Here is a 13,343-nt window from a genome sequence, read left to right on the forward strand (position 1 = left end):
CCCCATCCTGATTCATGCCCACAGACTCCACTCCTGAGGACAGCTGCCTCAGCCTCTACTTCTACTCACAGATCCATGTGACTTCTCACGACTTTCTCATTCCTTTCTCCAGTTTTATGTGTCTTCTATTTGCCAAGAGTTGAGTTCCTCATCAAGTCTGACTCCTGCTAGATTTCCTTGAACTGACCTCTTCTTGAATTGTTCCATTGTCTCTAAAGGGTCACCTGGGAGCACGATCAATCTTGTCTCAGCCAATGGTCTCACTCTTTTTCTAATTCAATCAAGGGACTTGTTTGAACTATTGGGCATGGGGGCCATCACCAGCCATCTTGACTTATGCCTTGCCATTGGACTCCAATGACTGTAGGAGAGAGTGAGGCTGGCGACTTTGCACAGCTCTGCCTCACTTAAATCCAATTAACTTGCAAGTCAAGACATCACCCTCCCGATGTCATCGGTCCTCTCCTCGTCAGAACGAAGGCCAAACAACAAATAACAACAACTGGGAATAGCTGTGGTTTTTTAAGTTAGTTTAATACTTTATCAGCCCCTTACTTTCTGTGATTACATCCTGGGTTTTCAGAGAACGCCTTCTCTATACAAATAAAAGACTATACACTTACCTTCATTGAATTTGGTCTTACAAGATTCATTCCATAATTCTAATTTGTTGATATCTTTTCAGTTCCTGGCTCCATCATCCAGTATTTTAGCTTTGCATCATCTGCAGATTTTATAAGTATGTCATTTATACCTTTATCTAAGTTACAGATAAAAAATGCTAAACAGCCCAGGAAGAAACACAGATCCTTGGGGCACTGCCCTGGTGGCCACCTTCCAGGTTGACATAGCATTATTAACAACTCTTCTGATTTGGGTCATTCAACCAGTTCAAAATTCACCTAATCATGCTATTATTTATCACACAGCTCCCCACATAGTATAATATATACATCTTTATTATAGCTATATAATTATATCTATAATTACATCTACATAATACCAATTCAATAAACATTTATTAAGAACCTACTATGTGCCAGGCACTGTGCAAAGTGCTGAGGATACAAATTAAAACAAAAAAAAAGACAGTTCCCATCCTCAAGTAGCTTACAATCAAATAGGGGAAGATTATACATGGATCACTAGATCATAATGCTCTTGGAGCCAAAACCAAGCAGAGTTACCTGAAAAGTTCTGAGGCCTCTCTGAAGGACGGCTTTGAAAGGAATTTATTATTCTGCCTGTCAACCCTCCAACCAGAGGGGAGAGGCAACTGACTGTGTTGAGAATAATAAACATAATAATAATAATAACTAACAAACACTTATATGGTATGTACTATGTTCTAAGCACTTTACAATTATCACTTCATTTGGTCTTCACAACAAGCCTAGGAGATAAATATTATTATTTTCCCTGTTTTACACATGGGGAAATTAAGGGAAACAGAGGTTAAGTGGCTTGCCCAGGGCCACATAGCTAGCAAGGTACCTGAGTCTGGATTTTAACTCAGATCTTAGGTGGCTGCCTATCACCTCCAGATCCAACTATAAAATCCTTTTGGTGTTCAAAGCTCTTCATAACCTTCCCTTTTCCTCCTTCTTTCCAGTCTTCTTACATCTTAGAGCCCCTCACTCCCCCTATACACACACACACACACACCTGCAGTCCAGTGACAGTGACCTCCTTGCTGTTCCTCACACAAGACCCTCCATCTACCAACTATGAGAATTTTCCCTGGCTGCCCCCCATGCTTAGAATGCTCCCCCTTCTCAGCTTCAAGTCCCAGCTAAAAACCCACTTTGGATAGAAGCCTTTCCCAAGCAAGCTTCCCAATTCTCTTAAACAGTACTTTCCATTAATTATCTCCATTTTATGTTTCCATATCTTGTATGAACACAGTCATTAGCATTAGACAGTGAAGCTCCTTGAGAGTAGAGACTGTCTCTTACCTCTTTTTTTATCCCTAGTGTTTGACACAGTACTTAGCAAATGCCTATTGACTGACCCACAGCAATCTTAACAATTGTTTGATTGATTAACTCATTTGTTTTATTTACCTTGTCTTACTTAGTGGGATTGGCTGACATGGTGGATAGAGCACCTGGCCTGGAGTCAGGAAGACCTGAGTTCAAATTTGACTTCAGACACTTACTAGTTGTGTGACCCTGGGCAAGTCACTTCACCTTACTTGCCTCAATTTCCTCAATTTCTGTAAAACAATCATCTACTTTTTAGAACTGCCTCCTCCATTGTCTTCTCTTGGAATCCTTCTCTTGAAAGCCCTTTAATCCTATTCCTTATTTCTCTTGTTCCTGCAGACTGAGTCCTCTTTCTCTACCCTCTGATCATACTAACATAGATTTAAATCCATGAGGAGCCTTAAAGATCATTGAGTCCAACCTTCTCATTTGTAAAATGAGGAAGCTATGGCCCAGAAACTAACAGATTTGGCCAAGATCACTGAGAGAGTAATAGGACTTGAATTAAAACCCAGGTTGTCTCACTTTAAGGAAAGCTAGATGGCGCGATGGACCTGGGCCTGGAGTCAGGAAGACCTGAGTTCAAATATGAACTCAGACACTTACTAGCTATGTGACCCTGGGCAAGTCACTTAACCCTGTTTGCCTCAGTTTCCTCATCTGTCCAATGAGCTGGAGAAGGAAGTGGCAAACTATTTTAGTATTTTTTTAATTAATTTATTTTGATCTATCAACAATCACTTCCATATGCTTTTGAGTTTAAAATTTTTCTCCCCCTTCCTCCCCACCTCCCTCCCCAAGATGGCACACAATCTAATATAGTCTATACACATACATTCCTATTAAACATGTTTTCACATTAGTGATGTTGTAAGGAAGAATTAGAACCAATAGGAGGAACCACCAGAAAGAGGAAAACAAAACTCAACAGAAGAAAAAAAAAATAGCAAATAGTATGCTTCTATCTGCATTCAAACTCCATAGTTCTTTCTTTGGATATGGATAGCATTGTCCATCGTGAGGCCTTTGGAGATGAATTAGATCCTTGTATTGCTGAGAAGGGTTAAGTCTATCAATATTAGTCATCATACAATGTGCCCGTTACTGTGTATGATGTTCTCCTGGTTCTGCTCACTTCACTCAGCATCAGACTATACAAGTCTTTCCAGGTTTTTCTGAAGTCAGCCTGCTCATCATTTCTTATAGCACAATAGTATTCCATTACATTCATATACCACAACTTGTTCAGCCATTCCCCAATTGATGGGCACCCTCTCAATTTCCAATTCTTTGCCACCACAAAAAGAGCTGCTATAAATATTTTTTGTACATGTTGGACCTTTTCCCATTTGTGTGATATCTTTGGGATATAGCCCTAGAAGTGCTATTGCTGGGTCAAAGGGTATTTTTATAGCCTTTTGGGCATAGTTCCAAAATACTTTCCAAAATGGTTGGATCATTTCACAACTCTACCAACAATGCATTAGTGTTCCAATTTTCCCACATCTTCTCCAACATTTATCATTTTCCTGTTTTGTCATGTGAGCCAACCTGATAGGTGTGATGTGGTACCTCAGAGTTACTTTGATTTGCATTTTTCTAATCAATAGTGATTTAGAACATTTTTTCATATGACTATAGATGGCTTTAACATTTCAGTATTTTTGCCAAAAAAACCCCAAATGGGATGACAGAGAGTCAAATACCAGTGGAAATAACTGAACAACCTCTCACTTCACCTCCAGGGCACTTTATACTCTATTGTGCTAGGCCTCCAAGTTGCTACCACCAAGGCCCAATGCATGATGGAGAAACCTCAGAATCATTACTGGAATGATATCATATCCTGAACCCTTCTTTCCCTTCAGCTCAAATTGTTATTTTTCAATGTATCCTCAATTTCTTCCAGATTTGTCTTCCTCCAGATTCCATCTCTGAACTTCTTCATAAGTCGAAACCCTTCAAAATCACCTTTGTAAATTCTTTCCACTTCTTCAGCTGAAGACTTTGTCTTCTCTTTTGCTTCTTTTTCTACCTCCTTCTGTCACAGAATTTGGAAGTAGAATGGGGGAAGTAGTTTAGAGAAGAAATGTCTTATTGCAACTTTTCTCACTGATCTTTTCTGTTTGTTTGCTTTGATTTTTGTATTCAAACAATTTGTTGATGGCTTTTAGGATTTTTAGTGAGCGTGTTTTATTCTGATTTAACCAACACCAAACAAAATGAACATTTTTTATACAAGAAATTAGAACAGAAAATAAGAATTGTATGTGAAGCTGTGAATATGGGTTGTGAACAACTTACTTTTAAGTTTCTAATTGACTCAACATGTTCTTTCCAAAGCTGTCTTGTATCTGAGTTTCCTACTGTCTTTCATTCTATTCTGTCCTATGTATTTTTAGATGCTTCAATGACCTCTTTTCTTAGTTTCCTTTCTCTTCTTAAAGGTTCAATCATCCCGTTTCTAACTTCCCTCCCCTCCTCCTTCCAAAGAAACTGAAAGGAAGAAAAATAAAACCCTTATCTCAGATATAAATAGTCAATCAAAACAAACTCCTTTAATTGGCTATGATTGACAATGTATGTCTCTTTGGAACTGTGTTAAAGAGGGAATAATATATACATATATATATATATATTTAGTAGGGTACAAAAGTCTTCTTAATTTGCAGACAAATAGGAGTGAAAGAGGATAAGATAAGGATAAGGAAAAAGGATAGGAGTTTTAGAAGGGTGTATGGATTAAGAAATAGGAGGCAAGAGGATAAGATAAGGGAGGCAGTGGTCAAATAAATCGTATTTCTGAAGAAGGATAGAGTAAGAGAGAGAGGGGGAGGAGGATAAACATTGAGAAAAAATAGGAGGAAGGTAAATACACAACTAGTAATTATAACATGTGAATGGGATGAACTCACCCATAAAACAGAAATGGATAGCAAAACGGATCAAAAACAAGAACTTGACAATATATTGTTTGTAAGAAACACACTTAAAAACTAGTAACACACATAGAGTAAAAATAAAAGGGTTAGAGTGGAATTTATTGGGCTTTAGCTGATAAAAAAAAAGCAGGGGTAGTAATTATGATCTCAAAGTTAAAGATAAAATAGTTTTAAATAAAAGAGATGCCCAGGGAAATGACATTATGTTAAAAGGTTCCACAGTTAATGAAATAATATCAACGCTAAACATATATGCACCAAATGCTATAGCATTCAGATTTTTAAAGGAAAAGATAAATGAATTACAAGTGGAAATTGATAGCAAAAACTATAATAGTGGGGGACTTCAAACTTCCCCTCTCAGAACTAGACAAATCTAACCAAAAAATAAATAAGAAAGAAGTCAAGGAGATTAATAGAATCTTAGATAAGCTAAATATGATAGACATCTAGAGAAAATTGAATGGGAACAGAAAGGAAAATACCTTTTTCTCAGAGATATATGGCACCTTTACAAAAATTGACCATATATTAGGCCATAAAAATGTTATAGTTAAACGCAGAAAAGCAGAAATATTAAATGCACCCTTTTTAGATCACACTGCTTAAAAATTGTAGATTAAAAATTAATTGGAGACTAAATAACTTAATCTTAAAGAATGAGTGGGAGGCAGCTAGGTAGCACAGTGAATAGAACTCTGGCCTTGGGTTCAGGAGAACCTGAGTTCAAATCCAGCTTCAGACACTTAACATTTACTAGTTGTGTGACCCTGGGCAAGTCATTTAACCCCAATCACCTTACCAAAAAGCAAAAAAAAAAAAAGAATGAGTGGGTTAAAAAACAAGTAATACTAATGTGGAAATATGTTTAATATGATTGTACATGTATAGCTTATATCAGATTGCACATCATCTTGGGGAGGGGGAGGGGAGGAAGGGGAACATTTGGAACTCAAAATTTTATAAAAGTGAATGTTGAAAACTAAAAATAGACAAATAAATGAATTTTTAAAATAAAGAATAAGTCATAGAAGCAAAAACAAATATTAAAGAGAATGACAGTAATGAGACAACATATCAAAACTTAGGGATGCAGCAAAAGCAGTAATTGGAAAAATTTATATCTGTAAATGTTTACATCAGTAAAATAGAGAAAAAGCAGATCAATGAATTGAATATGCAATTAAAAAACTAAAAAAAGAACAAATTAAAAATCTCCAATTAAACACTAAATTGGAAATCCTGAAAATTAACGGTGAGATTAACAAAACTGAATGCAAGAAAAACATTGAATTAATAAAATGAGGAGTTGGTTTTATGAAAAAAACTAATAAAATAAACAAACCACTAGTTAATATGATTTAAAAAGAGAGAAGAAAACTTAATCACGAATGTAAAAATGAAAAGGGTGAATACACCACTAATGAAAATGAAATTGAAGGCATTATTTTGCCCAATTATATGCCAGTAAATTTAACAATTTAAATGAAATGGAAGAATACTTTCAAAAACATAAACTGCCCAGATAAACAGAAGAGAAAACAGAATATCTAAATAAACCTATTTTAGAAAAAGAAATGGAACAGGCCATAAATGAACTTCCTAAGAAAAAAGCATCAGGACCAGATGGCTTTACAAGTGAATTATACCAAACATGTAAGGATCAACTAATTCCAATATTAAATAAATTATTTGGAATGATAGGAAAAGAAGTCCTATCAAACTCCTTTTATGAAACAAATATGGTGCTGATACCTAAACCATGAAGAACAAAAACAGAGAAAGAAAATTATAGACTAGTTTTACTAATGAATATTGATACAAGAATCCTAAAAAAATACTAGCTAGGAGACTGTAATAATACATCACAATATTATACATTATGACCAAGTGGGATTTATACCAGGAATGCAGGGCTTGTTCAATATAAAGAAAATTATTAGCATGATTAATTATATCAATAACAAAAGTAACAAAAATCACATAATCATACCAATAGATGCAAGAAAAGTTTTTGACAAAATACAACATCCATTCTTTTATTAAAAATACTTGAAAGCATAGGTATAAATGATAAGAAACATCTACCTAAAATCATCAGCAATCATTATCTGTAATGGAGATAAGATAGAAGCTTTCCCAAAAAGATCAAGAGTGAAATAGGGATGCCTATTATCATCAATATTGTATTCTACTAGAAATTGTACTAGTATTGTTCTAGAAATGCTATCAATAGCAATAAGAGAAGAAAAGGAAATTAAAAGAATCAGAATGGGTAATAAATAAATAAGGTAAAGTAATAAAGGTAATAAGGTAATAAAACTATCTCTTTTTGCAGATGATATGATGGTACACTTGGAAAATCCTAGAGATTCAACTAAAAAGCTAGTAGAAATAATAATTTTAGCAAAGTAACAGGATATAAAATAAAACCACATAAATCATCAGCATTTCTACATATCACCAACAAAGTCCTACCAGAAGAGATAGTTCATTTAAAATAACCATAAATAATATAAAATACCTGTGAGTATGCCTGCCAAGACGAGCCCATGAACTAGATGAACATAATTATAAAGCAATATTTTATACAAATAAAGCCAGATTTAAATAATTGGAGAAATATTTGTTGTTCATGGGCTGAGCCAATATAATAAAAATGACAGTTCTACCTAAATTAATATACTTATTCAGTGCCATTCCAATTAAATTACCAAAAAGAAAAATTTTTATTGAGATAAAAAAAATTAAAAAATTCATTTGGAAGAACAAAAGGTCAAAATACCAATGGAATTAATGAAAGAAAAAATGTAAAGGAAGAATGTCTAGCAGTGTCAGATCTTAAACTATATTATAAGGCAGTAATTATCAAAACTGTCTGGTACTAGCTAAGAAAAAGAATGATGGGGGCAGCTAGGTGGATAGAGCACCAGCCCTGGAGTCAGGAAGACCTGAGTTCAAATATGACCTCAGACACATAACACTCACTAGCTGTGTGACTCTGGGCAAGTCACTTAACCCCAATTGCCTCACAAAAAAAAAAAAGAAAAGAAAGAAAAGAGAAGAAAAGAAAAAGAATGGTGGACCAACAGAACAGAGTAGATGTACAATACACAGTAATAAATGATTATAGTAATCTTGTGTTCAACAAGTGTAAAGATTTTAAGTTCTCAGGATAAAAATTCACTAGTTAAAAAAAATTATTGGGAAAACTAGAAAACAGTATAGCAGAAACTAGGTATAGGCCAATTTCTTATACCATTTACCAAGATAAGGTCAGAATGAATACATGACCTAGACATAAAGGAAGGTATCATAAGTCAATTAGAAGAACAAGGAACATAGTACTTATCAGATTTATGGATAGGAAAAGAATTTATAAATAAACAAGAGATAAAGAACATTGTGATATGTAAAATGGATAATTTTATTGCATTAAATTAAAATGAATTTGTACAAATAAAACCAATGTAGCTAAGATTAAAAGGAAAGCAGAAAATTAGGGAAAAAATTTTATAAACAGTTTCTCAGAAAAAGACATCATATCTCAAATACATAGAGAACTTTGTTAAATTAATAAGAATATGAGTCATTCCCCAATTGATTAATGGTCATAGGATATGAACAGGCAGTTTTTAGGGGAAGAAATCAAAACTATATATAGTCATGTGAAAAAATGCTCTAAATAATTATTGATTTGTTGTTGTTGAGTTGTTTTCAGTTGTGTCTGATTCTTTGTGACCACATTTAGGTTTTCTTGGCAAAGATTCTGGAGTGGTTTGCCATTTCCTTCTTCAACTCATTTTACAGATGAGGAAACTGAGGTAAACAGGATTAAGTGACTTACCCAGAATCACACAGTTAGTGAGTGTCTGAGGCCAGTTTTGAACTCAGGAAGATGAGTCTTCCTGATTTCAGGCTTAGCACTATATCCACTGTACCATCTAGCTGTTGCCGTTATTGATTAGAGAAATGCAAATTAAAACAACGTTTAGATACCCTGTTACATCTACCAGACTGGCTAAAACGATAGCAGAGGAAAATGACAAATGGTGGAGGGGATGAGGAAGATTTGAGACACTAATACACTATTGGTGGAACTGTGAACTGATCCAACCATCTTGGAGAGCAATCTGGAATTATGCTCAAAGAGTTATAAAATTGTGTATACCCTTTGATCCAGCAATGTCACTATTAGGTCTGTTTCCCAAGGTGATCAGGGAAAAAGGAAAAGAACCTATATGTTCTAAAATATTTATAGTATCTCTCTTTGTAGTGGCAAAGAACTGGAAGTTGAGGGGATGTCCATCAATTGGAGAATAGGTCAATAAGTTGTGATATATGATTGTGATAGAATGCTACTGTGTTGTAAGAAGTAATGAGTGGCTGATTTTGAGAAAACATGGAAAGACTTGCATGAAATAATGAAGAATGAAATGAACAGAACCAAGAGAATAATGTATACAATAACAGCAATACTCTTTGAAGAGTAAATGTGAATGACTAAGCCATTCTGAATTATATAAATATTCAAATCACCTACAAAGGACCTATGAAGAAGGAAGATGCTATCCACCTTCTGAGAAAGAACTGACATATGGAATTATGTATTGTATAGTTTCATATATATGTATATGCATGTGTGTATGTATGCATGTATATGCATATACACATACACATATATGTATATACATACATACATTATATATGTATTATATATCTATCTGGGTCAAATGTTGGCTTTTTCTAGTGCAGGGTTGGAAGGGAGGGAGAGAAACAGCTTGGAACTCAAATGTAACAATAAATAAACAAACGAATGAATGAATGAATAAACAAACGATTTTTGTTTTAAAATGAAAGAAAATGTATATCTCATTCTTTTCCTTGAGTCTATCACCTCTCTGTCGGGGTGGCAGGTAACAGGCCTAGTCACGGGTCCTTTGGAATTGAGGTGCGACATTGCATCCATCAGAGTTAGAGCACAAGTCTTTCAAAGTTATTTTTCTTTATAATGTTGCTGCTTGCTGCCTCTGGGTTGTTGATATCTTTAATTTTTTCTAACACCAATGTTTTCCAGTAAGTCCCTCACTCATCCCTTTCCCAGAGAGCATCCCTTATAACAAAGAATAAAAATGAGAGGAAAAGAAAAAACCCAGTTCGGCTAAACTAACTAACCCTTTGACCAAATTCATTATTATCTACAGTGTTCTGCATCCCTACTATCCCATCTCTGCAAAGACAGAAGGGAGATGCACTCGTATACCTTTAATTTGGGGTCAGATTTGATCATTATAATTTCATTGCATCCAGTTGTAATTGCTTGGTTGTTTCCATTTACATTGCATATATTAGTTTTCTAGGTTCTAATAGAACTACTGCATCTGGCAGAGATTCAGAGAAGCTTTCCCATGCTTCTGTGTGTTTAATCATATTCACTGTGCCTAGACGCAGAAACATTCCCGGGCTTTAATAAAGCCCACCCTGCTCAGGGCACTGTAGAATGAAAAGGAGCCCGAGAAAAACAAAGATGCTTTGATATGTCTAGGGACCTCTCTTCTCAGTTGTAGCAGCAACAACTGCAGAAATCCTCCCCTGCTTTTATAATGTAGGTGACCTCCGACTAAAATGACCGCAAACTCTGACTTCCTCTGGACTCTCGAGCAGCAAGGGCTACGGCAATCGCCTCCCCATGCCGTCAGAGGCTAGGTTCAGTACGAGGTAAGAAGGTCCGTGGGTATGCACGTATCAACTTGTGTTTTGGCATATGCATTACAGAAAATTATTTAAAATAGCAAATTTAGTGTCTTTCACTGGGTCTTCCCCTCCCCATCCTCCCAACCCCCACCTCCAAGCTTAAACAGAAGAAAATGGTTTTTGTCTTTTTTAGGATTGAATTCCCTCTTTCTCATTCTCAAACCCCAAACTCATAAATCACAATAAAAGAAACCAGCTTTGAGTAACAGAAATTAGCAGCTTTGAGTAACAGAAAATCAAATTAGCATCTAAAAGGAACAGGCTTTCAAATACAAGCTGCAGTTTACCAGCTCTAGGAGGATACTAGGTCTCTTTTACCTTCTTTCTCCATCACACCCTCCAGGCCTTGGAGGGGTGAGGGGAAAAGAGCTTAACCTGATTAATGAGGTATAGGTGCCAGCCTGGAGGAGCTAAACTCCAGTTAAACCATAGGGCCCTTAAGGATCCTTAAGTGCGGATCTTAACCTTTAGCTTTTATCTTAACCTTAACCTTAATCTTAACCCTAACCTTTTCTGTGTCCTGACCCTCTTCGGCAGACTGGTGAAACCTAGCAACCCTTTCTTGAAATAATGTTAAGTGCACAAAATAAAATACCTGGGATTACAAAGGAAAGCTATTATATTGAAATACAGTTATTAAAATATATTTAATAAAACAACATGAATGCCAGGTTAAGAATCCCTGCCTGGGAGTCTCCCTTCAACACTCTTGCTTTTGCCCCAGGGGTCCTCAAAAGTCTCTGGTCTGATCCTGACCTCTCACTGTCCCTTCCTGAGCTCCTCCTCCCTCCTTGGCCCTCATACCCTCTGTTCATGGATGCTCAGCAAGAAATGGCAATCCACCCCTTGTCTGTCCCCTTCTCAGTCAAACAAGATGGAGTCTAGCCTGGTTTGGCCACAGCTCCCCTGGGCAAGTTGGTCACTTGTCCAAGTCACTGAGAACCGTCAGCACATGCCGCCTCTAGCACTTGTTACCTCCAGTCTTCCTTAGTCTTCAGAACTCCCATTCTCACTGGCCTCACTCAGGAGATAGTGGTACATGCATTCATCTACCAAATCAAGTCAGCTAGCAATTGCTAAGAGCCTGCTGTGTACTAGGCACTGAGCTAAGGAGAAAAAAAAGTCTCCTCCATAGAGGAGACAACATGCAAATGATATAGAAACAAGAATCAGACAGGATCAATTAGAGATAGACTCAGAGGGAAGGCCCTAAGATTAAGGAGGGTGGGGACCGGCAGGGTTTTAGATGAAACTAGAAGGAAGTCAAAGATGAGAGAGACAGAGAAAGAGCTGGCATTCGAGGCATGGGGGAAAACGCTCGGATCATGATCTAGAGTGTCTTGTGTGGGGAACAGCAGAGACCAGTATCACTGGATCCACAGGATCCACAGCAGAGTGGGAAGGGAGGACTAAAGTATCAGAACACTGAAAAGGTGGGAAGGGGGCTGGTTATAGAGGGTTTTAAAAGCCAGAGGACTTCATATTTGATCCTGGAGGTAATAGGGAGCCACTAAAGTTGATGAATAGGAAAGACTTGCACTTTAGGAAGCTCAGACCCTACACAGTTCTGAGTAGGAGGGGTTGGAGTGGAGGCAGGGAGACCAGCCAGCAGGGTACTGCAACAATCCAAGTGTAAGACGATTGGGTGCGGGTGTCAGAGGAGAGAAGGTGACATATAGGAAAGATGTTATAAAGATAAGAATAAGACAGGGCTTGGCAAAAGGGCAAAAACACTTTGATGAGCCTCAGAGATTTACTATTCTTCAAGGTCTTATTTGTGAACACTTCTTTTCTTCTTTTCTTAAATTTTTTTTTATCCTGAACTAAAATACCAAAGAAGTTCATTATCCATAAACACAACAGATCACAAAAAGAGGACTCTACATGAAACCATAAATCTCCATTCCGCATGAGTTGTTTTTTAATATATATGCACATATAAACATAAATTTTACATATTACTTTACAAACTGTTATCCTTCTCTGTTTCCTTCTAAACTTCCTACTGTTCTCTTCTGTGCATTTTAAAAAATGTTTTAATGGCTCTCTTTCTTTTTCTTTTCTTTTCTTTCTTTTTTTTTGGCATCACTATTGCTAACTCTTGCTCTCCTCCATTCCCCATTAAGCCAGAGAAAAGGGCAAAAAAGCCTTGTTACAAATAAACTTAGTCAAGCAAAACACTAGCACATAGTGATCATGTCCAAAAATGTGCCTCTGTACTTTGTGCCCACCACTCATCTACCAGGAGGTGGGTAACATGCTTCATCATAGGTCCTCTGGAGACATGGTTGGTCAATGCTTTGGTCAGAGATCTTAAGTCTTCCAAAGTCGGTTTTTCTTTTTACTGTGGTTGTCTCTGTTTAAATTGTTCTCCTGGTTCTGCTCATTTCATTCTGTGTCAGTTCACATGGCCCACCATTCTGTGAAATTGACTCTTTTGTCATTTCTTACTGACCAATAACATTCCATTATATTCATATACAATTTGTTCAGACATTCCCCATTGTCTAAGAGGTGATTTAAGGCACTCTCTTAGATTCTAGATATTTTTGTCTCCCCTCCTCCATCTCTTTTTAATCCTCCCTTGTTTTTCTTGTGACTATTCCCTCCTTGGTATTATTCTCTCTCTTAATCTCCCTCTTTCCCCTCTTATTTTCCTGTT

Source organism: Vombatus ursinus, unplaced genomic scaffold (genome assembly GCF_900497805.2).
Source record: "Vombatus ursinus unplaced genomic scaffold, bare-nosed wombat genome assembly UNPS02000546.1, whole genome shotgun sequence".
NCBI classification, from domain to species: Eukaryota; Metazoa; Chordata; class Mammalia; order Diprotodontia; family Vombatidae; genus Vombatus; species Vombatus ursinus.